Genomic DNA, 24529 nt, shown 5'->3' on the forward strand with positions numbered 1-24529 from the left:
TCAAGTTTGTGTTGGATTTGTGATCAAATTAGCATGACATAGCATTCCCCAATTGTCCGTGGCAAATGAGAAAAGAAAAGAGCTAACTTTGTATGTGAATGAGGCATTAGCACTGTATTCACTGGTACTTCAAGTGAAATTCAAGAGATAGTTTTATAAATACACCAAAATCAAAAGAACCTGCCCTGTGGCACTCAGTACCATGTTTACTTTGCAATCAGTTCTTTAGTTTCATCAAAATAACATCATCCATCTCACTAAATTAGCATTGTCAATTTGAATATCATTGGCTCCATAGTTTTATTTAAATTTAATCCAGAAAAACAAAGTGTTTGGTTTATAAGAATTATAAACATTAGGACTTTATATACCTAGTTTAATTTTTGTACTTTGGAAAATAGCATTATACTAAAAATAATTTAAGTACATGCGAGGATGAGCAGAGAATTTTTATTCCCCTTTAGAAAGGTGGTTGATTACTCAAGATTGAGAAACACTTTGGGAAAGCCTCTAGGATGAAGGAGCCTGAACACACCTGTAGCCTGCAGTCGTGGGCCCACTGAGCTTGCGTAGTTGTCAGAACCCGATCAAATCTGGTTGAACAGGGGCACTTCTGGAACCAGTATGCAATAATTCCACCCGGCGATATAGTATAATACCAACTGCAGCAGCTGGCAAGGCTTCACACTGACGAAGCATTTTAATCCATAATTTTCTAATCACCTCCCTGTTTTAGAATTCAATTAGTAAAATTTGATCTACACTATTTGTAAATACACGATTTTCCACCACCCCTTCACAGCTCTTAGTATACAGAAAATTTTTACAGGGAGCAAGGAGACCATGAAGCAAACTTACATTTTTCCTTTTCTGGCACATTTATGTTTTTTCTCTGTCTTAATCAGACCAACTCTTCTCAAGCACCTCACTGATGGGAAATAGGACTCAAGAGCATCATTTTTCTTATTACCACTTCACAATGTTTTACTGAAAGATTTCCTGTCTTCTCACTTGATCTTCGGCTTTCCCCCTTGAAATCTGCAGATGAATTTCACACTCGGTGAGGTGAGCACTGTGTTCCTCACCATAAGTGAGAATCAGAGGCACTTCTAGGCGGGGCTTCTCACTGGGTGCTCTCCAGGGCTGCCCTCGGCTCAGGCTGGTCTTTTCCCCGCGATTGCAACAGTGGAGGAGCCCATTCAGGCAACCTCTAGACCCCCGGGGAAGTGAATTACTATTTTTAGGAGTATTGTGTATTACATTGGGAGTCCTCATTTAGGTTATTGCATGTACACGTAATCCCAGAGCCTTGACTGAATTCCTTACCTCGTAACTTCTCAAAAGTAAAGAAGACACAGGTTCTTATGTAAATGGCAAATAAACTACCAAAATCTTATGAACCAGGATACTATAAAGTGTTAAAAACCTGCTTAGCGCCATTTAAAATACCCCAAAGATATGCAGATCAACACTGAGAAGAGTTCTAAAAATCCACCTCTCTTCCCCTTGAGAAGGTGTTTCTGGTTGTTGAGATAAGGGAATAAAGCAATCTTTTATTCTTTTACTGAGATTTTGCAAGTGTAACTAATTATAATCGTTAAAGTTAAATTATGCTAAGCTCATAATAGTTATCACCACTTATTTGGCTCTTACTCTATAACAGACACTGTACCAAGCTATTTACACATATTATCTTCTTTATTCCATTTAGTATTATCTCTAGTTTATGGATTTAAAAAAAAAAGCAAAACCTAGGGAGGCTTACCAATTAGCCTGAGATCACCTAGCTAGTGAATATAAGAGATAGGATTTGAACTCAGAATTTCCTGAACTCCAAAACCCATACTCTTAGCCTCATAAGCAATAATACAGTATATTAAGGATATATGAAATATATCCTTATATAATGTATTATAAAGATATATATTATATATATGTATATAATGTTAATCTATATTCCAGTTAATGTGTTGCTATTCCTTAAACTAAGCATTCTTATTTTCAATATTCACTCCCAACTTCCAGGAAAATCAAGATAAGGTTTAACTGTGATCAGTTGCAGATCATCCTTAAATTATAACCCAGGGTGTTGGCAATGCTAATGCTGTTCACAAAGTGCCCACTTTTTGGCTCATATTTCACAAGCTTTAGCTCAACATTCCCCAAACACTTTCATCTCCAGTCAGAAGTGACCCTATAAGGAAGATGGATGCCCCTTTCCGTCCCAAGGTGATTTCTCAAGAGTGCTTTGCGAACATCACTTCCCTTCTCCAGTGGGGTCACCTTTGTGGGAGAGTTCAGCCACCAACAGCTGGGCATCCACAGGAACTGTGGCTTAGGGGCAAGAGCAGAATAATGGATTACCCGCTTGAAAATGCAAGAGGAGATTTGAGGGCCTGGATTTTTTTCCAGGTCTCTTGATAAGTATCCTAATTTCTGTCAATAAAAAATTACCAGCCTTTAGAAAACACACAAGCATGTTTTAAGTCCAGAAATAATTTCAGAAGATCTTCATTTATACTGAGCATTTTCTGGTGAGCTTTGATTGTTAACTCTGTAAACTCTAAACTAACTTGTTCCTTGTGAAAACAGCTGTCTCCTTCTCCCCAGAGCACCACCCCAGTCCCAGGCCTAGGGGCAGATGCAGAAATCTATCTACCCACTATTACTTCTCATCCTTTATCAGTTTATTTGGGGGGAAATGTGTCCCCAAAGAGAATCGTAACAGTCTGTCAGGAACTGGCTGGATAGTTATTTTATATATTGCAAAGCCATATTGAATAAAATTGATCTAATATGGAATTTGTGATGTCTGTTATGAACTCACCTAAAGTTTGTATTTGCACCATGAAAAAAAAGTGGAGGGGGATTGGCTGGCAAATAAATAAGGTCTATGTAATTGCAATTTGTAAAGAAAAGAGGATTTAAATATAAAGGAAAAAATGTGTTTTTCGTTACTTTAGAAGCACCTATTTGCTTGCAAAGACAATTAATAATTTTACAATTACCTTTTATGCGTTCATTAAAGCCAAGTTGTTAGGACCTATTCTTGGCAATGCTTTTATGACATTCTTAAACTTGGAAGTGATAAAACTGCCATTTTAAAAAATTGTATAATGCAGATTTCTCAGTAATTTGGACAGAGTTGTAGCCAACTCGGTGAAGTTTTATTCTTTTGCCCCAAACTCCAAATATGTTATTATGTAGCATAACAAATGTTATGGCCTATAAAACACATGGAAATATTCACAAGTGTATTAAAATGGGATAGACTTATATTGATAATCACTGACACTAGGTATTGAGTACATGGGGTTCATTGTACAATTATCTCTACTTTTGTGGATATTTTAAAATATTTATAATACAAAGTTTTAAGTGAATACATGCATATATATACATCAAAGCTAATGGGTGGGCAAATTCATTTTGCAATAGAGGTGTGGTTACTGAGTTGTGTTTTGGTCCGTAAAATTTTTATTTTAAAAAATGAAAATAACAAACTCCTGTCCCCCTTTTTAAAAAGTACAAACTGTGCCAACTGATTTGAATGGGAGAGAATGTTTTACACTCTATTTTCACAGCTGTCTTATCAGTTTCCTAAACTGAATTAGGTGGAGCACCCGGTTCAGGAATTTCAGGAAGGGGGGACTGAGGACTTTGTTGTTGTGGTTTGAAGATAATGATATCTTCCCAGGATAACCTCTTGGGTTGAAGACATTTCCCTAGAGGGATAAAAGTAGGGCCTTAAAGGAGTCTTCAGAGAGTTTACAGAGTGGTTGAAGCTTAACAGTCCTTGGAGAGCCCTGTCAGTCTTGTGGGAAAACCATTCAGTATTCAATTGTTTTTGCTTGGGCACTTTCCCAAAATATGCATAGGTCCACTAGATAAAGCCTCTCTATTCCATCCCACCCCTCCTCCCCCTTAAAATTCTCTGACCCCAAGGAGTGGCAGCCTTGCTTTGTTTGGGACCAACTAGGGCAGGAGCTAGCAGGTAAATAAGGAAAGCCTTTCAGGCTTCTCTCCTGCTGACGTCAGGGCTATGTTCCCTCGGCTTTAGTGTGGAAATGAGAATTTCCACAATTTCAAAGGGAGTGTCCTTTTACTATTTGGTTATTAGCTGAATAATTATGTAGGTTCTTGACCTCTTTCCATGATCTGGATTTCCATGCCTGTGAGATATGAATTGAACTGAGGACATGATGAGAAGCTAAAGCAACTTTTTGTGTGTGTGCAGACTTTTCATTTTTACTCATAACCTAGTTTTAGACTAGAAATGTAGGTGGTGAGTGTCCGGGAACTTCTTGAAGCATTACACAATCTATTAGAGTTATACGGCAGGGATAGAAAAGTACCTATAACCCACTTTAAAAAGGGTGTTTCATAATACAGACTCTGAAACCCTGGAAAATTCCTCAGGGCATATTGACACTGTTTCTTGATGGAAGAGAAGAATTCTCAAAACAATTAAATACTCATTGCTCCTATAGCCCAGAGGATGATAGACTAAGGGGTTTGGGAATACTTTGCTTTTGGAACTTGGTAACCACTTACTGGTTCAAAGGTTTGGACCCCAAACCTAGAAAAGGGCCTCATATTTGGAGAATTGCAGTTGATAAAACTATTACATATATCACAACAGATTTTTAACAGTAACTTTCATTAAAATGACAGCATAGATTTAGGTCTTCTCTTTCCCTTTTTCTGTCTAGAATTTTTAAGGTAAATTAATTGTATTTTCACTATCATAAATCATATTTTGAGAACTTATAAGTGGCAATGTGATTAGGTAGTTAAGAAGTTATATAGAAGTTTATGAATCACACATGATTCTAGCTTTCAATGAGCTTATCTTCCACTTATTCGTTAAATGAATATTTATGGAGTGCCTACTATGTGCTGGGCAGCATTCTAAGTGCTGGACATATGGCAATACACAAGAAAGACAAGATTCTTGTTGTGGAGCTACCTCCTAGTGTGGAGAGACTCACATTAGTCATAAATGCTAATATGAAAATAAAACACTATGAATGTGTGAATGTTATAAACTCAGTGGCGAGGGAAGGCCCCTCTGAGAAGATGACATTAAAAACTGAGACCCAAATACCATGACGAAAGCTAGCCAAGGAAGATCAAGGGATTTCATATTCCAGGGAGAGAAAGGGAACAGCTAGGCAGAGGCTTGAGAGTTTAATGTGTTCAAGGAACATAATGATCCCAAGTGTGGCTGGGGCCTGGTGAGCAGGGGAGGGGGTGATGCAATCAGAGAGAGGGCCAGAAACCTGATCCTGTGGGGCCTTTAAGGCCAGGCTTAATTCTGAATGCAATGGAAAGGCCTTGGAGGGTTTTAAGCAGAGGAGTGATGTTATCTGATCTGCATTTTTAAATATGACTCAGGGGGCTACCATGTGGGGAAGGAAGATTATATAAAGCAGCTCTAATAATAGTAATTCAGGTAAGAGTTGATGGCTTGGATGAGGGTAGAGGTGGAGAGAAGCAGGCAGATTTGGGAGACTCCGAAGGTAGGGTAGGTGGTACTGGGTGGTGGAGTCATTGTGGGGCACGTGAGGGAATGGGTGATCCTCAGGCTTCTGGCTTGGGCTCCTATTGGTGCCATTTGCCGAGCTAAGGAGAAAAGGAAAAGGAGGAAGTCAGGCTGAGGGCAACAAGGGCTTTGGGTCATGTTAATTTTGAAATACACATTAAACATTCCAAATTAGATATGCATATGAAGTAGGCAGCTGGTTCAGAAGGAAGGCCCAGGCTGGAAATATAAATTTGGGAGATCTCAGCATGGAGAGAATGGGACAGAAGCCCAGGTGAAGTGGGTTGAAGAGAGAATGAGAGGCGAGAAATGAAGACAGTGGCTACAGATAACTATGAGAAGACGCTGTGAAAGGGCAATAGAGAAATGGGGTTGCAGGAGCATGTGGGGTTAAGGACAGGTTTTTAAAAAATAGTTACTATTTTTTAAAGATGGCAATACTGAATCAGTTTCTAAACTGATGAAATGATGCAGTATAGAGGGTAAAATTACAGTCTGGGAAGGGTCTTTAGGGGTTACCTATTCCATCTCCTCCAAATATAAACCCAAAGAAAGGAGAAAATTTGGGGATCTAAAAGCATAGCTTATTTGGTGTGTATGTCATTGCAGGCTTTGGGAGAGAAATGGCAACATGAAGGGAAGGCAAGCACAAAGAAAGAGGGTGGGGGTGGGCAGGAGAGGAAGGAAATGAGGTTTTGAAAGTAATAGAGTCAGAAAATATACCTGTAGGATCTGGGGAGGGGGCTGAGAAGTGAACGAGTTACGCCCCAACCTTCTAGAGACGAATTTTCCCGAGAGACATCATCAGTTCCCTTGTCTGTGAGGGCCTTCTGTCCTGGAGAGGGAGGAGTATGGTACTGGCAAAACTCCTGGCTCCACCCCTTGCTGGAGGGAAGCAAGTTACCCAACTGCCTTGTGCCTCAGTCTCCTCACCTGAAACATGGGGTTATAAGAGCTTACTTCATGGGGCTGGTGAGTGAATTAAACGAGACCATCGTTGTAAAGCACATGGCACACTTTATATCCTTCCAGGCATTTTTGAGCCTTCCAGTAAAGCCTCTCTAAGTTCCTCGAGGTCAGGAAAATGTCTTATTTTTAAATGTTCCATAGCGCCTAATATATAGCCTTGTACCTTAAATGGATGTTGAATATTGAATGCTTTCTTTCCCTTTATTTTTGCCGTGCTACGTCCTATATCTCTTTTCCAGATTCTTGCCCACTAAAGCCTGCACCAGAACTCATCAGTCCAGAGAGCTTTTTTAGATCACCTCCAATCATACTGCTTGCCACCTTATCTTGCATCCCTCCACACTTAGGTCTTCAGTCCATAGAGGATTCTCTTGGATGTTCAGTCATAGCCAGCATTAGGAGGAACTTTACCTTCATTTTGTCTTCCTTCCCAAAGCAGTAAAGATATTAATAATAATCACCTTGATTAAACACAAATTTATACATGTGCTAAGTTTACCTTTTGTAGCCAAGTTTGTATAATTTATTTTCTTGTTCTAGTTGATTAACTCCACAAAGTTTGGTTCAACTCAGCCCTGTATCAATTTTTGACATTCTTGGGTGTGTGGGTGTATGTCCTCTCCCATTAAAATGTAAGCTCCTCAAGGACAGAGACACTGTTTGTTCTTTTAAAAAAAAGAAACATTTTAGTTTATGTTATTTTAAAAAAGGAATGCTTCATGAATTTGCATGTCATCCTTGCACAGGGGCCATGCTAATCTACTCTGTCTCGTTCCAATTTTAGTATATGTGCTGCTGAAGCAAGCACAAGAAACATTGTATTTTGAAATATTTCAGCTAGAGGAAAAAAATGAAGTCAAATATGTATACTTCATCCTGCTTAAAATATTACACAATGGTAGCTACCTGTGTCCCCTCCCTCCCCAGAGGTAACTCTCTCCTGAATATGAGATTTATCATTCCTATGTGGAATTTATCCCTTGACTTCATATGTGTAAATCCATATCAAGTTCTGCTGTCTTAGAGTTTCTGATGTTAGTACATAGGATGTTCTCAAAGTTTATTGAATGAATGATAATTGCTCTCTTGAGAACAAGAACTGGTTCTTTTCCTTCCTTTTTGGTTACTCTTCCCAAAGTCTTCCTCACATGGTGGATCATTTGGAGGGTAAAATAGGTGTTTAATTGTTGTTGACCTATATAAAATCTATGATATAAATTATAGCTATCCCATCAGGTCTCATGGTGTCTGCCCCTAATAGGGTCAGAATGTAATATCACCAAAAAGATTACCTGAAAGAGGTTTCCTGACTGACCGTCACTCCACCAGCTTTCCCAGTGTTGTGCAAGCCTTTAATTCCCTGTATTAAACCCCTTCCCATTAGAAAAACCTAGAGAGGTGTACCATGACAGATTCACAGGCTTCCATCAGAAACCCCAGGAGAGTAGAACCTGAGGTAGGGGTCCCCCAAGTCCCTGAGAGCAGTTATATTGGGAGGTTTGGAATTGATGACCCATGACTTTGGAGCTTGGAAGCCCTCCACAGTTGTCACCCAAACTTATATGTGGGGTCTGGGGAAACAGGTTTATGCTAAAATGAAAGCAATTCACATTGAGTCTATAAAGCTGTCTAGAATCTACTAAGACAAAAGAAGTGGGAGATGAAGAATCATTTTAATGTTTCACTACACAGGTGTGTGTCTAGAATGATCTGAAGAACACACAAGAAACAGATAACGGTAGAGAACTAGGTGACTAAAGGATTGGGAGAAGACTTTTCACTGTGAATGCTCATGTACCTTATGAATTTTATACCATATACATGTATTGTCTATCCTGAAAATAAACATTGTTTAATAAATAGCAACAATTGTATACCACTGTACAATCATTAGATTTTCAGAAATCACAAAATCTGACAATATAAAATATTGACCATGAAATGAGGAAATAAGAACTTGCACTCACTGCTGGAGGGAGTATGAGTTTGTAGAACTACTTGCCAGGGGTTGAGGAAAGGTGTCAATTTGCTAATATCTGGTAAAGTTGAAAATATACAAACCCTGTGATCAGTAATTCCTTTTCTATGTGTAAACCCTGGAGAAACTCTCACACATCGGGAGAATGTATAAAGATGTTCATTACAGTATCGTTTGTAATCATTGAAAAATTGGAAACATAAAATGACCATTAACGGGGGAATAAATAAATTATGACATTAAAAAATGAGATACTATTACCATTGTTCATAGCATTATTCATGATAGCCAAAAAGTAGAAGCAACCCAAGTGTCCATCAACAGTTAACAGATGAATGGATAGACAAAAGGTAGTGTGTATACACACACACACACACACACATACATACACACACAGTGGGATATTATGCAGCCATAAAAAAGGAAAGACAGTCTACAACATGGATTAATCCTGAAGACATTACATTGAGTGAAATAAGTCAGACACAATAGGACAGATATTGGTATGATTTCACTTATATAAAATATGCAAATACTTGGAGACAGAAAGTAGATTAGAGGTTTTCAGGAGCTGGGGGGAAGAAGAATGAGGGTCAATGCTTAAAGGGAACAGAATTTCTGTTTGGGGTGATGCAAAAATTTTGGTAATGGATGGTGGTGAACGTAGCACAACACTGAATGTAATTAATGCCATGTAATTATATTCTAGAAATTGGTTAAAATGGGAAATTTTATGTTATATATGTTACCATAATTTTTTTTTTAAAAAGAAATACTATGGAACAGTTAAAATGATTGGCCTAGCTTTATAAGTATCAATATGGATAGTTCATCCTTGAGAAAGGAAAGGGAACTGCTGAATAATATATATGGTATGGCAGTATTTACATAATTTCTAAAACATGTGTACTAATAGTAAAGTATTTTAAAATGTGCTAGAAGGGTTCATACCTAATTCATGAAAGCAGTGGCCACTGGTGAGAAATAGAGGAGACTGGGGTTGAGATGAAAAAGAAAAGAAACTTCATCTTTATTATTATATTTCTTTTTTAAAAAAATCTGAAGCAAAAATGATAAAATACACTACCCTAAAGATGGTTAAACTGGAGAGCAGACATTTATGTATTAGTGCCCCGCTGGTCCAAAAGAATAAAAATCCTTCACAGTGTGCCCAGGTTAGCATTTATTGAGCACCTACTATGTGTCAGACTCTATAGTAAGAGAGACACAACAGTTGTCAAAAAGCAACACTGCCTTATACCTGAGCAAGAGGGGCCCCTCACTTTAGAGGGCTCTGCATATTACAAATAGCACAAAAATACATTCAAGAATACTTGACACCTCTGTCATCTGGGCCCCACTGCTCAGCAGCTCAACAGCATGACCAGTAACTCTGAACACCTGCTCTTGTGTCTACACTGTTCACGTCCCAGGAGAATACTTTCCCACATCCCTTGCTTCTGTCCTCAAAGCTAAAGGTGACCATGTCAGAATACCACAAAGGTTTGTCGGGTGTGCCACTGCTAACGTTGGAGGATGACACTTCTTTTGCATGTAGTGTGGATTTGTGCAGTGGCAGGGCTTAGTTAAGAGAAAAGGCAAATGAAGTAAGTTGTCAAGTCTTGCTTCTCAGCTTGAATGCAATAGATTGTTGCAAAATGAAGTATGATTTCCCAGTGGGGCTAAGGGTACATCTCTTTGCTTTTCTTAGTCTTCTTCCAATTTGTAATTCTGCAGGTACCTATACAATTCATATTATCTTATATTTGTTTATATAAAAGTCTACTTAAAACATAGGAAGAATGATACAGGTTCTTTACATTGTCAACTAATGGACATTGCACACTAGACTTGGAATCCATTTTATGTATGTTTAATAAGATTTAATTAAAATTTTTAACAGGTTAAATTAAAAATTCACCTTCATATAATTTCGATTTAAAATTTTATTTTCATTATCATTTTAATTTTCCTTTTAATTTTAATAGATGGTTTTAAATAATTCAGAAGAAAAATAACATATATAAAAATGTTAATTTTGCTTTCTTACATCTATTTTAACCTAGTTTTCTGATTAAAATATATTCAAATTCTGTGTACTTTTAATACAATTAATTGTCATTTAGGTTATTACTAGTGATTAAACACATTATGTGAAAATTTAGATTATAATATAATTAGTGATTTTGCTGAAATGAAGACAAGAAAAATAAATTTTATAAAATAAATATATGACAGTTCTTAAATTATGTGAGTTTATTTTATTACCATCTAAACGTCATTGGCCTATTAGCAGAACACCTAGTCAGTAACAACAATAATTAAATTGTCTTTAATATTCTGTTAGTATTTAATTACCTAACAACAGTTTTACGGTGTTTTTCACCATAAACAAAGGATTATTTGTTGTGGTTAGCGTATAGAAGATACTTGATTTAACAGTGTGTTAGCTTGATTTATAACATTTTAAATATATAGAAAAATGATACTTGGACCTTTATTTACGCTCTTGCCTCAGGGCCCACAAATGGAGAAGCAGGCCTGTAAGAAAGACCTATTCTCTGTCTTCAAGGAGTGGGGTGTAGTGGGGTGTAGTGGGGGTGCAGACAAGTAGGCCATTGTGATGATTGTTGTGATACAACAATAAGAGTGTTATGGGAACATACACAGGGGTGGGGTGTGGTCAGGGAGGGCTTCCTGGAGGAAGTTATTTTTAAGCTAAACTCAAAGTTAAGTAGAAGATAACCAGGTGAAGGAAGGGGAGCGGTAGAAGTGGAGAAAGGACATAAGAGAATTCCAGGCAGAAAAGACACTATATAGCTGAGTCAGCAAAGTTTTTCTGTACAGGACCAGCTAATAAGTACTTGAGTTTTGTGGGCCATACAGTCTCTGCTACAACTACTCAATTCTGCTGTTGTTGCACAAAAGCAGACTTAGATTATGTAAATGAATGGGTATGGATGTGTTCCAATAAAACTTTATTTACAAAAGTAGTCATTGGTCTGGTGGACCTCATTTTACTGACTCTTGGTATGTGGGGAGGACCAGGGTTGGGAGAAAGCATGCCTGAAGGACTGACAGTTAATCCGTATGGCTGACGTCCAGAGCAGGAAGTGGGAGCAGGGGGTGATGCTTTGGGGAAGTTAAGAACAAGGCTGCAGAGTGGACCAGAGGAGTCTGGCTGCAGGGACCCGAGAGGTAGCTGTTGCAGGCATCTTCAGCCAGGGTAGTGGTGGGCAGAGGGAGAAAAGTGAACGCTTTAGAGAGAGATTTGGTGAGTGGTAGCGGAGAGGGAGAGGGAAAGAGAAGGGAAGTGAGGGACCCTGAGGTAAGCAGATTTAGGTTGAGGGTTGAGGGTAGGTGATGGGATCTACCCCTCAGCAGGCTCATTTCAGTGCCTGCCACACATATTTGGCTATGTATATGCAGATATTTTTGTCAGAAACGTGGCTGGCGGTTTCTCTGAGAGTGCAATCTATAAATCTCGGGAGAGCCAGAGGGAAGCTGAGCATGCAGAGCTAAAGACTTTTGTAATGACAATCCTAGGGAATAATGACTATTGATAGGTTCTCCAGCCTATGGGGACTGCTGTCTTTCATTAATCTGGTTCCCCTTTGTTCACAACTAATTTAACAACAGCACACAGACCCAGTGTCTGCTGGTAACAACATGGCCAACTTGGTCAGGAAAGGCAGCTTCATCAAGGCAGTAAATCTGGTCAACCAGATGGATCGGCACTTCAGGCATCATATAGCCCAGTATGCAGGATTAGCCCTGGTGGTGGTGGTGGTGGTAGGGGAGGATGTTCCTACAGCCCCTCACCTGCAGTCACCCCTGGAGTGGGATCCTGTGTAAAATGACGGCGCACTGGAGGGGGGCAGGTGAGGGGAGCAGGCTTTTAGAGCGTCCCTTGACACACACACTCTCTGAGGTGGGTTAGCTGTAAGCATTGTTCATCTCTCAAGCCAGGACAAGGGTGGCATCACAGAAACAATTTAGAGATCCTGGGGATGTGAATTTATGGGGCTCCGGCATTCATCATCAATCAGAAGGACGCTGCCTCAGAACAAATGCCGCTGGGGCTATTGGAGTCACAGTGGCCCCAGTGACACGGCGGGAAGTGGGGTGACTGGTGCCTCCCGGGTTCTGATGGAGTGTCCTAAGCCTCCATCATCTCGCCTGGAGGGTGGTTCCCGGATGCCCCTCTTGCCCCCATCCAATCAGTTATCCACCAAGCTGCCTGAGTGACCTTTTCAAAATGTAAATCGGATCCTGTTACTTTTCTGTTTAAAAGCCTTTAACGGCCTCCCATTGCATTAGGAGAAAACCCAAACTCCTCACCATGGCCCACAAGCCTGCCTGCTCTGGCTCAGGCCTCCTTCCCCAGGCTCCTTCCCATTCAGCCTCATTGGCTTTCTCTCAGTTCTTCCAATACCCCAAGATCCTTCCAACTTTAGGGTCTTTATTGTTCCCTTATTCTAGAAATCTCTCTACATTCCATCCCCCAAGCATAGCTGCCTCCTTCTCACATTTCAGATAGTCACTTAAAAATCCCTTCCTTTGAGGGGCCTTTCCTGATACCCAGGCTGGGTGAGGTCTCTTATTCTGACATAGCTCAAGTTTCCTTTTTTCATCAGAAAACTTGACATAATTTGTGATTTACATTTATTTATGTGTTTGCTTGTTTATTTTCGCCTCCACTAAACTGTAAGCTCCACAGAAGCAGGGACCATAATGAGTTTTTTCACCACCATATTCCCAGAGCCTATCACAGTGCCTGGCACATGCTTTCTCAATAGATATTTGTGAAGTGAATGAATAAATGAGTAAATAAAAAGGCATACGACTGATTCATCAATTGATGGATCCATTCATAAGTGTAAATGTTTGCATGTGTACAATGTATAATGTCTATTTCATTATCTATTGCTGGATTAGAAATTACTGAATTTACTGGCTTAAGACAATTTATTATTATCTCTCATGGTTCTGTGTGTTGACTAGTTTCCGGCAATTTTTCTTGGGATCTCACGTGGGTTACAGTGAAATGGGCTGGAGCTAGAGTCAGCTGAAGTGCTGGTTGATGCCGGCTGTCAGAGGGAGCCTGCTGGGGCTTTCAACCAGAGTACCTACACGTGGACTCTCCATGTGGCTTGGGTTTTGCATAGTTTGGTGGCTGGGTCCTAGAGGGAGTGTCCCGAAAGCAAGAGGGAGGGTCCAAAAGACCAAGCCCAAGCTGCAAGGCTTCTTACGACCTCACCTCACAGGTCACACTGTGCCCTTTATGCTGTATTCTAATAATCAGAATAAGTCACTGAGCCAGCCTAGATTCAAGGGGAGGGAATTTCACCAGGCATACGTACTGAAAGGCATGGTTCATTGCACAGCATCTTTGGAAACTAGCACCCCAATCTCTTATAGCATGATTACAAAGATGTTTCTATTCCTAGTTTACATTCCTTTGTTTATTTCTCTTCGGCTCTTGCCCAAGCCTTCTCTAATTTGTATCATTTGTTCTACCTATTGGTGAAGGTGGAGCATCTCTTCTCATAGTCTTCAGAGGGCTAAAATTAGTCGTTAAAGGAAACTGGTCTACATTTGGGATGATGACTTGCCATGGGAGCAAGCAGTCTTTCTGCGCCTCTTAGTGTAGTGAAATAGGGGCCATGCTTCTGGTAAATACCCAGGAATCTCAGTGCTCACTGTTCTTTCCCGAGAGCAGCACACTGACCCCAGCCAGCACTGAAATCACTGGCGTTGAGAACCAAGCCCAAGGAGAACAGAGTTTGGGATAGTTACAAGGGTGGGGCCAGCCCTGTCTCAGTTTTGCCTCGTAGCTAGTGTTTTTATTCAAATGTGAAAAGCTCTCCCTCTCCACCTCTCTTGCACTCCCACAGCCTTCCCTCCCACCTCCCCTTTCCAAATGTCCTTCCAGCTGCTATTTTTGATTCCAGCCTCAAGGCAAATGTTTCACTGTAGCAGAATTACTGTAAAATTCCTCCCTGTGCTCCCACAGATAATGGAACAGTGACTCCACGGAGCCTAGGACAATTCCCTAGAGAACCCCAGAAACCTGCCACTTCAGAAATGGCCCAAAGGCAATCCCAAAAGACAGATCTAAGGACTCAGAACTCTCATGAAAGGTTGTCATCAAAGGTATTGTTTTTAATGAACTGGATGAATCTAGGTTTGTTTCCATTTTCTTTTTGTCAGTGTCAAAGCACCAAAGGCAAAACAAATAAGGGGCAGAAAATAGTATTATGAAGTTTGAGGATAGGCCCATGGGTCCATAAACATACAAATTTGGAATAAAAAAAAGAACTTAAGTGGGCAAAATATAAACAAGGAGAAAATTGTATCCAAAAACAACATGAAGAACTGCAGAAGTAGCAGCATTCTTGAAAAACATTGAGTCATTTTTTTTTTTTTAACCTCTTCTGATGGACAGAGAATACAAAAAAGGACTAGTATGAATGCTGATGATGGGTATGTCCAGTTCACTGCCATTCCAGCATGTCTGGGGATGGTCTGTGTCAAGTTTAAAAAGTAAATCTGAATTATCATGAAAGGGAATTCTCAAATTAAGCACTTCTGGGAATTTGTGTCTTGTCTTGAAGCAGGGCTCCTGATTTCCAATTTCTTTTGCGTCTCAGCTATTGAAATATGCATTTCATTCCCAATTCATTAATTCAGTTCTAAGACAAATTCAGATGGTCACCTTTATCAGATCCATTTTAGGTTATAAAAACAGGTTATTTATTGCATGAGAGCAAAAAAATAAAAGTCCTTCCTAAAAAGAAGATGCCTTACCTGTTTAAGTAAGCAAAGTAATTAAAAGAGGCAATATGTGATATGTTATATTTCACATTAAGGAAATAACTGAAATTGTGGAACTGTAACCCCTAACATTCTTTGAAATTTGCTCTCTACTTGTCAAATCGTTCTTTGAAAATGATTGCTTTTCTGTCTATCTTATATTTCACAATTAAAAAGAAAAAAAAAAAGAGGCAAACCTGAACTTAATTTACTTGAAAGTCTACTTACAAAACTTGATGACATCCAAGTGTTTCCTGCAGCCCTCTCCAGGGGGAAGGTGAAAACCTACAAGGGCAGGTTTATAGGTGTTGGGTAGATACGGCGGCAATTCTTCACCCCTCCCAGTTTCTACGCCTGTTGCTACATGACTTTGCAGTTCCTCCCTGACAGGACACCAGTATATTTCCCCACGTGATGACTCTAAGTGGGGCCATCTAATTTATTTTGGCCAAAGGAACACTTGCATATGTCATGCAAATAGAGGCTTGAAAAAGCACTTGCTCCGTTGCATGTGTGCTCTTCTACCTCAGCCATCGCCAAGTGGAGAATGTGCCCAGGCTGGTCCCAGGAGGGAAGGAGAGACACATGGAGCAGAGTTGCCCCTCAAAGCTCAGCCTAGAAGAGAGCCCTCGACAACTTCAGAGGCACAAGTGAGCCCAGCCTAGATTGGCCAACCCCAGGCAATTCACAGATGCATGAACTATAATAATAAGTGATTATTTTGTTTTTTTATTTTATCTACTTTTTTAAAAAAAGAGAAATTGTAGGTTTATGGAAAAATCATGCATAAAATACAGAGGTGTTTCTTTTTTAAGTTGCTGAATTTGGGGGTTATTTGTCATGCAATAATAACTAACCAGTAGAGGTACTATGGGATTCTGTTGGCTCCCCAGGTAGTTCCATAACCTCAGAGTAGCCCTAATGTTCTAAGGGTTACATGCATCATAGGCCCACCAGTCCTATCCAAAATCACAGAGAGCCTTCCCTATTCCAAGGAAAGATCCTGAGACTTTATCTGAAAGCCCCCTATTTAGTTTGGGTTCCTCTAGAAGCAGACTCTGAGATAAGAATTCAAGTTTAAGTAGTTCATTTAAAAGGTATGGGAGTGGGTGATGGAAGAAGACAGACAATAAAGGGTGTCTACTGAGCCAGCTACCACTGTGGGCAACTGGGGCTTAATTGCATGGGGAAAGTCTGGGAGCCATTGTAGACCACACCTCAGCGTATTCACACCTGAGGGACAGAGGGAGCTGGATTATTTCTTCAACTCCTGCCAGTCATTGGCTAAAGGCTGCCCCGGAGGATATCATCCTGAGCACTCCCAGCCTGCAACACTAGCGGTGGCCAGAGAGTACCCTCAGGCAAGGAAGAGCAAGTGCTGGCCATCTGAAGTCCAGTAGACCTACACCGAAGTCATAAGGCAAAGGGCTATGGTTTTCCTTGCCTGGGGGAGCATGAAACCATAGGAAGTTGGGTATTAGACAGACCAAGCATATACAGGTCAAATCTTTGGAGCAGGAGATACTGCATGTGTTTGGCCATAGGAATGTTCCTCCAGGCCAAGCTTCTTTTCATACTTCTGTACATTTTCCTGTTACTTCCTTAGTCCTTTCTGGGGTGTCTTCTCCACTGGAGTAAAGATCCTTGGCAACACCCAAGGGTGGTTTGCGTTACAGCTGCCCACAAGCCTGACTGGTCTGTGGAGCCAGGCGATTGGTGCTCTTTGTGAATGTGGAAACACTGATGATGGGCTCTGCAATTTTAGGACATCCATGAATGGAATGTCAGTCTCCTTCTGAAAGGCTCAACCATCCAGAAAAATAAGGGTTTAAGAAACTGTTGCTTGATGAGTGCTCCTCAAACTTTTTCATCAACGTTCCATTATCGGAAGAAGAAAGTAAAGCACGTACCCCAACCCTGCTGGTAGACCAAAGTGGGTTTATTTGAATATAAAATGATATTTCAAATGATATTTCAAATGATGTTTCAAATTACTTAGCATTGAGTGTGTGGAAACAGTACTTTTGTCTGCCAGCATCCTTTCCTTGGAGGAAACCACAGTATTTGCACTGCATCATTGCCATGGGCTATCAGCTATGATGGTTCCGGATCCCTGTTCACAGGGCCGGGCTGCTGACACGTAGGCCCAACTGCAGTTTCTTTTTTAAATGAGAAGAAAGTTCTTTTCCTTCTTTGGGTGGCTAAGCAAGGAGAAAATGGATCTGGAATTGCCGGCAGTCTGGAATTGCCGGCAGTCAGCTTAACTGCAACTCAGGGAAAGCTTGCACACAGAATGAGACCAAGCAGAGAAGAAAGGTGGAAAGACAGAGAGAGAGCTCGGAAAACAACATCAGAGCTCCTGTATCCAACCATACTCGAAGCTTCCTGGGCTTCCCAGTCAAGTGACCTCTCAGAAACAAAACAAAAACCAGGGATTTGCTTAAGCTGGTTTCTCTCATTTGCAATTGAAAGATTCCAAAACTGGATAATAAAATTGACATTCCAGAAAAAAGTGCTTTATATTCCCCCAGTGCATTGCCATATATCCCCTAGGAATATGTGAGGCTGGTTTTAGAATCATGGCCTTACATTTTTATTTCAGAGATGCTTTAAGACCACTTCTTACTATTCTTCAAATCAGCATTGATTCCTAACACCTTTGCCGCCAAGTTCCCTGGTCCCCTCCCCAACTTGAGCTGCCTGTGAAGAGCTTAATTAAATTCTCTTTGCTGTATCACACCCTGTTTCAGTTTGCTAATGCTGCCGTTATGCAAAATACCAGAAATGGATTGACTTTTATAAAAAGAGAATTTATTAAGTTGCAAATTTACGGTCCTAAAGCCATAAAAATGTCCAAACTAAGCATCAGCAAGAGGAAACCTTCACTGAAGAATGGCCCATGGCATCCAGAACACCTCTGTTAGCTGGAAAGGCACGTGGCTGGTGTCTGCTCTTCCTGGATTGCTTTTCAAAATGGCTTTCTCCAAAGTGTCTCTTGGCTTGTCTCAGTTCCTCTCCCACAGCTTCTGTGAGTCTTTGCTTCTTTCTCCCAGGGTGTTTCTCTCTAAGCATCTGGGGGTCCTCTCTTAGCATCTGCAGGGCAACCTCTGTGCTTCATCTCTTAGCTTAGCATCTCCAAACATCCTTCTGTCCGCATCTCCAAGCATCAGGATCAGCGTCAGCGTCAGCTCTTAGCTTCTCTCCAAAATGCCCCTCTCAGCTGCTCTGAGCTCCTTCTTTTGGTGAGCTCTTTTATGGCACTCCAGTGATTAAATCAAGATGCCCTCTGAAGGGGTGGGGTCTGTATCTCCATGGAAAAAATTTAATCAAACATTTCGCCTGGTTGATTGAGTCACATCTCCATGGAAACACTCAATCAAAAGATTCCAACCTAATCAACACTAAAACACCTTTTGTATAAGATTGCATGGCTTTTGGGGGGACAAAATGTATCCAGACTGGCACACACCCCCAACTACCTGTTCCTCCCACCATTCCCTCTAGCACTTAAGGTTTATTCTAATGTTTTCTTGGATCTGCTGCTATCCACTGCACTGGGCATCATTTGGTGCACAGACACCACTCTTCCTGCCTCCTGCCTCTACCTTCCTAACTGACTGTGGACAATCTAACCTTTGAAAAATAGCCACCGAAGAGAGAAACTTGTGTCAGACTCCGGGGATCAGAGTAGAGATAATATGCCACCTCCAGAGCAGACGGGGAAAATCCCCATGGTATCGAGGCAGTGAGTTTCGTTTTCAGGAACAGAAGGTGGGGGCAGGACCCCAATCCCAAAGCAACAACCACAGAACATTCCTCTTTTATTAAGAGACTATTGTCTGGGTAGCACTATACTTAAGTCCGACAGGAGTACACAAAAGGAGTCGCAGACAGGCCCTACTTTCCAGGCAATTATAATCTAGTTGAAGGATAGGGTAAAAATTCAGAGAATGATCATGTGGTAAAATATAACAGTGTGTGGCAGAGCAGCACAAAGAGTATTAGATGAGTAATAAACAGATGCTGTGGAAGGGAGCGGCTGAGCGAGGTAAGTTAGTAGAACAGGGACTCTTGGAGGAAATGAATCTTGAGCCAGGCCCTGAAGGAAGCAAATGACAAATGTAAACTGGAGGATGGCCATGGGGGAAGATCCTCAGCTGTCTGTGAAAGTTGTGTAACTCAGATATGCTCTGACCTGTTTACCTGTGAAGACACAGGCCAAATAGATCTGAAGCAATTTAGCTTGAATCTGTAAGTCTGCACAAAACCACTGTTTTGGTCAAAAGAATGCAGTACATTTGGAGCTGGGCGCACCCTGAGGATGATGTCATGTCTGCAGATCAAAGTCGGGCAAATGTCACCTACAAGGTGAAGGGATGACAACTTAGAAAACACAGTTTGTATTATGCTTTTATTTAACCTGTTTCCAAGGTTAATTTTTAAGTTAAAGACTTTGGTCTTGATTACAGTTCTTGGTAAATGCAGGTCATTTTAAAAGTCTGATTCCTTGGAGTGAAATGCAGAATTTATGGAAATACAAATTCTTATTGATACACCAATTGTGCTAATTGAAGCAGAAGCCCCCTTTTAAAAAACAAAACAAAACAACAGCAAAAAAAAAAAAAAGCCCACTACTTTTTGCTGTAAGAACAGAAAACTAAAGAGAGACATAATAAATGAGTTTGTAGATTGTTCTTTCTTTGCAGCAGATATCAGCTATAGTGTAGTCTTTAGACATAACTAAAACACATTCTTAACTTTCTTGCTTATTCTGGCAAGATAAAAACAGCTTGTAATGAAACCACTTCTGCCAAGACTAGAAGCTTTGGCCTTATCGCCATTGTTAGAAGCAATCCAAGAAATACTATTTGAGGCTAATTTTGCTGCCCTTTTGAGGAGATTTTTGAAACCGTAGAAAAGAGCCCGGACGATAAACCGAATTGGAAGGACGAGTTCCTCCAAGGCCGTAAGTGAATTACATTGTCTCCTGTCTTTGGATGAAACAGAGATTGTGCTCTCTGGGACTGCCAACCCCTAACTTGACAACCACTACAGAAATTTAACAATAAATGAAACTGACAGCCTACTTCACCAGATTGTGGACACATCTGAATTTCCACAGAAAGACAACTGAACTCGAGTTCATTTCCCTGAGGCTAGGCTACAGAACACCTAATGAAAACAACTCTGAGCACATATTTATTTCCAAGGCGTTTGTAGCCTGTGCTCTGCTTCTAGTCTTACTGCAGAACCAAGATCAATTTTCACATCTTTTTCACTAAATGCATGGGATGTGAAATTACTCCCATTGACAATAAGCATTCTCAAGGGCTCTGGTAATTGCACAGTCCAGCACAGCAGAAACGAGGCACTAACAAAAGCACATAGATAATTGGTTACCATCAGTTTCCTCTGGTGCTGGCACATATGAATATCTGTGTTAAAAATTAGGTCTTGGGTAAAGCCTATGCCTTCTCCATTAGAATCAAGTTCTACCAGCAGAATATAGCCATCAGGTGTTTTCTTCTCCGGCCCTCTTTGGAAAGTTTGTGGTACCAAATCTAATCACAGCTAGGATTTGTGGAACCAAAGACATATCTTCCTGCCTGGAAATTTCTGCACATAACCTCCCCCAAGCTCACTCCACTCCTCCCATCTTTTATTCTGCCCCATTTGCCAGATGAGTGCCAAATGACCTTTCACAATGGACCACAGTGGACAGCTTCATCTTCATTTCCATCTTTAAAGGTTTAACCTCTGTGGAATTCTTAGATTAGAGACAGCTTCTGGCTCCTGCTCTCTTGTTGGTTTTGTCTTTAATGCACTGGTCCATATAACGGGAATAAAGAACAACAACAAAAGTAAGCCACCATCAAGGTGCATTAGGACCCCACCAGAAAGCTTGATGGTGTGTGTGTTTGTGTGTGTGTGTGCACGCGCGCACGTGTGTCCAGAGCTCAGATTGTCTTGTAGCTAACAAAAGCTGATCCAGCACTAATGAAACATCATTCTCAGAAAGGTGCCCATAAGGTCAACTTCCTCACTGTTACAAGAATGATTTATTCCCTCTAAAAGATTCCATCCAATTCAACCCAAAGTAAATTCAATAAAAAAGCACTTTATATGCTTGTATAAATGTAACTTAAGTAGAAAGTTGCTAGTTCGACAGTTTGACAATTAAGATACAAGCAACAAGAAAATAATTCTCATAAAGTATATAGAAAATTGGATTAAAAATGCTACAAGATCAGGTTCACCTTTTGGAAATTCTAGTTCAATTTGGGATCTGGATTGTCAATCTGTCAACAAAAAGGCACATTTCTTTCATGCCTTTGCCTGTCCAAAGTTAAAAAATAATAAAATGTTCCAATCCATGTTTGCTATCAAAGAATTTCCTTTTTACAGTCCAGGAAACCAGATGGAAGAACATTTACTGAGTTTTAGACATGATCTTATATACTTTACATGCAGTATATATTTCATGAGTGTTATCTAATTTAATTTTCACAACCCCAAGGAATTGTTAAGCCCCAGGGTGAATGACTCCTAAGCTTAAACTCCTCCCTCTATAACCCATTGTGGCATACAGTTTACCAATTTTCAGTGAAATTCACTCGACAGTAAAATCATAATGAAAATAATTTAACCTTTGATTCTTTGATTGTAATCATAAAAGCACTTTACCTCTTAAGTTTTATTTTTCTGAGTACCGTCATAACATAGTTTAATCTTATTTCTTTTTAAAAAAATAGAGAATTTAAAAAATTAAAAATAAAATATAGGTTGAATCTATGCTGATCCTATGTCATATTCTAATGTCAAATTATTTACTTAACAATTGCCTTTTCTAATAAAATGAGAGGGCAGGAAAAAAAATCACCTTTGGTTTTTCGGATACTGCACAGTGTGTAGTTTTATTATTTGTTTGTTTGTTTGTTTAGATGCATTTTAGCCTCCTCTGAACCTTTAGGCCTGAGGAATTAAAGCAAAAGAAAATTATGAGTCCTTATTCTCCCAAGCAAACATTTGCTTTTTATCTAACCATGAAATTAGACAATACTTGACAATATAAACAAGTTCAAAAAGGGTTGAGATAAATATGTGGATTTTAACTGCCTATTAGATTAAGAGGAATTGAGCAATTTGGTGCCACATCCCTAATTTCTGACAGCAATACCATGGAAAACCAGCACTTCCCCATAGAACATTACTTGGAAAGCATTAAAAGAAGGATTGCATTTTTAATGCATTTCTGAAGTTTGTTTCCATCACTTTTCCTTCAAAACCCAGTGTGCTAGTTTGGAGCTCTTATGTACCCAAGAAAAGGCCATGTTCTTTTAATCCATTCCTGTGGGTGCTGAACTATTGTGAATGGGACCTTTTGGCTAGATTATTTTGATTGAGGTGTAACCCATCCCATTCAAGGTGGATCTTAATCCCCTTACTGGAGTCCTTTATGAGAGGCTAAAAGATAGAGAAAAAGCGCCCAGAGGAGCTGAGAGAGCCACTGAAGCCAGGAACTGAAAGCAACGAAACCCTGGAGAGAAGGACCAGCAGATACCGGCCATGTGCTTTCCCATGTAACAGAGGTGTCCCAGATGCCAGCAGCCTTTCTTCAGAGAAGGTATTCTCCTGTTGATGCCTTAATTTGGACATTTCCATGGCCTAAGAATTGTAATTATAAGCTAATAAATCCCCATTGTTAAAAGCTAGTCTGTTTCTAGTATATTGCATTTTGGCAGTTTTAGCAAACTGAAACACCCAGTTTGCTTTTTAACTATTCAATCTGTGTTCATATTATTGCCATTTCCTCAATCTCATAGGATAAAAATCTTGGACTAGCACATCTCAAAGTGAGTTCTACAAAATACTAAGGTCTGTGATATGCTAATATCATTATGCTAAATGAAGAATCTCTTTAGGGAATGCTAGGTTAAAGAGAATTACACAGGTTCCACTTTTGGTAATGGTTGCATATCTCCTTTTGGATCAATCTGTTCTGCAGATAAAAACAATAAATTCTCAAGAGAATATAGACAATTACCCAAAGGCACTGGAGAATGACAACAAGAAGATACAGAAGGGGTGTAAGTGCAGTACTATGAAGAAAGGAATGGCATGGGTGAACCTTCTATTTTTACAGCTTTTAGTCTGAGTACAGGCTCTAGGGTGTGCCAGGCAGGGCAGCTAAATCTCAGAAACTAAAATTACTCAACATATAAAGAAAAAGGAAAATGTGACTCCCACTCAAGAGAAAAGACAATCAACAGAGACAAACCCCTAGATGACCCAGATATTGGAATTAGTAGACAAGAATTTTCAAGTTGCCCTTAAAAGTATGCTCAATGATGCAAAGGAAAATATGGTCACAATGAAAGAGGAGATATGAAATCTCAGCAGAAAAAATAAAAACTATAGAAAATAGAAATTCTAGAACTGAAAAATACAGTATCTTAAAGAAAGTTATACAGATTTCTTTGTTGCAGAGTTTTAAAATATATTTGTGTGCATTATTTAATGTCTAAGAGAGAAATAAACTATGGTGCTGTTTTCCAAACTTATTTGATCACAGAACACTTAACATCTCTAATGAACAGAGTTTGGGAAATGCTAACTTACAGATTCAAGTTAAGGTATCTGCAATTAGACTATAACAAAGCTCTATTGATTAATCTGGTGCTGAGTCCTTATTCTGTAGGACAGAGATAATTCTGAGTTATGAGACAGAGAACAAACATTAATTACTTGCATTATTAAATTGGCAACATCATTTCATAAAATAGGTTTTATTATTCTTGATTTGAAATAAGGCATTTTATTAATAAGAAACTAAGCCTAGGAAAAGTTAAATAACGTATTTGCTGAAGGCCACTTAACTAGTAAGTTAAAATCAGGATTAAAATTCAGTTCTGCCAGATTTCAAAACTCACTCTTTATTCTATTGCTTTGTTCCTCAAAGTGTGGAGGGTGGATCAGCAGCAGCAACATTACCTGGGAGCTTCTTAGAAATGCAGAATCACAGACCTAAATCAGGATCTGCATTTTAACAAGATGCTCAGGTAATCTGTATACACATTAAAGTTTGCGAAGCATTGGTCTATACCAGTTGTTCTCAGAATAACCCCTGTATTAGCAGCAGCAGCGGCATCAAGCGGGGACTTGTTAAAAAGGCAAATTCTTGGGCCCAGACCAGAACTACTGAATCAGAAAATCTGGTTTAA

The 24529-nt window shown here is 39.8% G+C and overlaps 1 protein-coding gene and 1 non-coding gene across 4 annotated transcripts in view; one reads left to right on the plus strand and one right to left on the minus strand.

Annotated features, from left to right (window-relative positions):
- Nucleotides 1-24529, plus strand: part of MARCHF10 (membrane associated ring-CH-type finger 10) — a 246934-nt gene that overhangs the window by 59536 nt on the left and 162869 nt on the right. The gene's annotated exons all lie outside the window — the stretch shown is intronic.
- On the minus strand, nucleotides 7216-7322 carry LOC119515061. The gene has a single exon (XR_005212957.1). It is a non-coding gene; the product is annotated as a U6 spliceosomal RNA (small nuclear RNA).

This window comes from Choloepus didactylus, chromosome 18, assembly GCF_015220235.1.
Source record: "Choloepus didactylus isolate mChoDid1 chromosome 18, mChoDid1.pri, whole genome shotgun sequence".
In the NCBI taxonomy this organism is placed as follows: domain Eukaryota; kingdom Metazoa; phylum Chordata; class Mammalia; order Pilosa; family Megalonychidae; genus Choloepus; species Choloepus didactylus.